This window comes from Hemiscyllium ocellatum, unplaced genomic scaffold, assembly GCF_020745735.1.
Source record: "Hemiscyllium ocellatum isolate sHemOce1 unplaced genomic scaffold, sHemOce1.pat.X.cur. scaffold_410_pat_ctg1, whole genome shotgun sequence".
Classification (NCBI taxonomy): domain Eukaryota; kingdom Metazoa; phylum Chordata; class Chondrichthyes; order Orectolobiformes; family Hemiscylliidae; genus Hemiscyllium; species Hemiscyllium ocellatum.
This window is the reverse complement of record NW_026868910.1, coordinates 61,530-65,422: the sequence shown is the minus strand read 5'-3', so window position 1 is coordinate 65,422 and position 3,893 is coordinate 61,530.

Sequence of the window (3,893 nt, the reverse complement as noted above, 5' to 3'; positions counted from 1 at the left end):
AACACAGATATGTATGGTAGTTGGAGCTGTCGAACATACAGAAATGGGTACAGTTGTAGGGACTGGAGAGTACACGGGTAGGGATGGTAGTTGGAGCTGCAGGAGTTTATAGAGATAGCAGGACTGTTGGTACTGGGGATTACATTGACATGGACAATAGTTGGAGCCGCAGGAGTGAGTGAGATAGGGAGGGCTGAAGGGGCTGGATCAGTTCACACAGCAAGAGAGAATTGTCGCGATTGGAGGGGCCAGAGATGATGATGGTTATAGGGCTGCAGGAGTTCAGAGAACTAGTGAGCGCTGTGAAGGTAGGTTTGAAGCTTTCCCATCAGTTACACAGAGATGTTGAGTGCTGTTCAGGAGTTGATTACAGAAATCGAGAGAGTTGCAGATACTGGAAGATATGAAAAAGACAGTAAGCTGTAGTATTTGAAGAGGTTATAGCATCAGGATGCATTGGGGAGTTGGAGGCTGCTACCAGAGTTAAACATGCAGCAGGGGATCAATACCTTATATTGATTAGGATGATTGGAAGCTGTGGAGATAAAGAACGAGAATTACATATGTACTAGAGGTGTTAGAACATTAGATGTGCTGTATTCAATGGAGTCAGGGAAGATACAGGGAGATCTGAAGGGACTACAGGTGATATAAAGGATAGTAAGGCTCCTCAGTGTCGGATGGGGGCAGTTTTCACAGACAGGGAGATTCTTTTTTGGGATGGTGTTATTTACAGAGATTAAGATGCTGTACAGAATTGAGGAACGAACAGAGATATGGAAGGCTGTAGTTAATGAAGACATTTGTTGTTGTCGGATGCTGAGATTCTGGAAATTAGGTGGACCAGAAAGCTGGACAATCTGCCAGAGCTTACAGAGACAGGAACAGCAATACAGCCGGAGACACTAACACAGAAAGGGAGTATTTCACACATTGGATGAGGTTTCCGCTTTAGGGATGGTTGTAGGGGAGTGTAGCATTTACACAGATAGGGGTGTAAGAGCTGGAGAATATTATGGAGATGATAAAATTGGTCGACAGACAAGAGGAACTTACATTGACAGAATGGGCGATAGCAACAGTAGGATGTCACAAAGATAGTGAGTCTTGTAGGAACTGGATTGGGAGAGTCACAGGCATTGGAGTGGGTTCTGCAGGGAGTGCTACAGGGACCTGAGAGGATTACGCAGATAGGGATGATTGTAAGATCTCCACATTATCATCGGCTTTCAGGAGTGGAAGAAGTTACACAGATAAGGAGGGATATTGGAGCTGTGGGAGTTCACAGGGAATCGAATGTTTGGAGGGTTTGGGTCTGTTTATAGATAAACCGATTATTTTTAGGGACAGTAATATGGAACACAGAGGGAGAGTTTAGATTAGAGGCCCCACAGCATGGAAACAAGCACTTCGGCCGAACAAGTCCACACCAACCGTCCGGAGAGTAACCTACCCAGACCCAAAGCCCTCTGATTTATGCAACTAACACTACGGGCAATTTAGAATGGCCAATTCACCTGACCTGCATATCTTTGGATTGTGGGAGGAAACCGGAGCATCCAGAGGAAACCAACGCAGACATGGGGAGAATGTGCAAACTCCACACAGCAGTCACACAACGCTGGAATCGAACCTGGATCACTGGCACTGCGCGGCATCATTGCTCACCACTGAGCCACCGTGCTGCCCAAATTGCAGAATTACACAAAGAGAGGATGTTTGCGGTGCTGGGAGAAATGTCGGGAGTGGAGAAGCAAACAGAGATGTGGAGTGCTGTTGCGGCTGGAAAAGTGCCTGGAGGTGTTTATATAGATAAGGAGGTCGGTAGGGATGGGAGATAGTTACTGAGGTTGTGTGGTGGTATAGGCTAGGTGGCAGGAATGTGATCTGCCTGCAGAAGATTATAGTCATATCATGTTCTCTTGGGACTTGAGGAAGGTACACAGGTGGGTATTTTGGTCTAGCCTGGAGGATTTTACAGAGATGGGGTGGACTGTAAGTATTGTGCAAAACTACAGAATTAGGGATCATTGTACTGAGTGCACGATGAGATTATTGAGATTTGGCATGTTGAGACTGGAGCAATTTACAAATAGGGAGAGATATCAACATTGGAGTAGGTTTCAAATATACAGCAGGATTATGGGAGGAGTGGAGGATACAGTAATAGGAAATTTTCTGGAATTACAAGCATTAAAAATGATGAGTTGGGCTGAAAGGTATGTTTCCTTGCAGTATGACACTATCACATGACAAGAGACAGTGTGAGAGAGGGAGGAGAGAACAGAAAGATCCCAGTTTACAATACAAAATCCTTGAGCGAGGCCTGCTTCCCCTCTGTTGTCCTGATGCTCACTATGACAGCACAGGCATGGATGAATAAATGTGAACTCCCGATGCTGTTTCAGGAAGGCTCAGTACAGTAGATCTGAAAGTCATCCTCTCACAAGAGGGTGGGAATTGATCCTGAGACCATCATGCTCTGTGTTCACCCTTCAACACAGTTCCTATGTCATGTTATCTGAAACAAAGTTTCATCCCTTAAATGTTCTCTGCTCTGTTCACTGTGAGTGATCCTACCTCGCTGCAGGATTTATTGAAGGCTCCAGATCTCACTCTCCATCGCTCTGGCTGACCAACCGTCTTCAATAGTGATAGACGAGACAGGAGTTGGGAATTCTGCTGAGTCAGGAATATCCTGAGTACCTACATGAGGCAGAGAAATAGACAGAATGGTAAATCAGACTGATTTAGTGAGGGTAACACATGGAGAATGACACTGAGTCCCACAGAGATCTGGAATATCCCAGTCTCCATCCCTGGCCTGTGCTGCTGCTTCTCTCTGGAGTGGAGAATTCTATTGGCTCAGGATCTGGAGTAGCTGCAAAAGGTGCAGTCACCGGCAGCAATTAGACCATCACCGTTACAGATACCACATGGAGAGATACTGAGTGATAGCAGGAAGGTATCAGGATCAAACCACGGTCAAGATGAAAGGGTTTGATAAATACTCAGGGATGAGTGAGCTATCAGTGGGCCAGGCGATGGCCTAGTGTTACTCTCACTAGCCTGTTCATCCAGAATTTAATGGTGGTGTCAGGGATACCCATCTGACTGCTTAATATCGTATCAATAAGGACATCTGTCGTAAGCAGACGGTCTGGCCTACATATGAATCCAGACCTAGAGCAATGGGATTGGCTCTCAACTGCCCTCTGAAATGGTCTGGCAAGCCACTCAGCTCTCGGACAACTGGAAGTGGGCATGAAATGCTGACCAGCCAGAGACAGCAAAATCCTATGAGTGCATTAAAAACAGCACTGCTGAAACCAGTGTCCTGGTTAATCATGTCGGTAGGTTTATGTACAGGGCTTTAAACCGGCAGAGAGGATGCAGGAACAGGGTTCAGATGAAATGTGAAGCCTTGGAACAGCATGGCAACGTGGCTGAAGACAAGCAGAAAGGAACAGGAAGGGACAGAGTTTAACTAAAACTGTACATCAGCAAATCGGTTTGTGACAGGACATTATGGGAAAGAGTAAATAATAATGTTTTTATTTGGAATTTCCAAAATATCTGCAATAAGGTAATAGCCTTGTGACACAGAGATAAATGACATTTGGTCAGCAGAGAGACGTAATTGCAGGGTGAACAGGTGGAGCATACATATTCAACGGTAAACAACCTTACAGGATCTCAGGCAGAATGGAAAAGCAAGATGGGAACCCTGACAGTAATGGCAACAAAGGCATTACAGAGAAAGCATTTGGCATCAGATTATGCAGCTGAATCATCCTGAATGCAAATTCTGGGTGCTACCACGTGTCAATAAAATAGGCAGGATAACAGTTTTTACACTCCCGACAGTATTGCTCATCCCTGATTTAAACAGG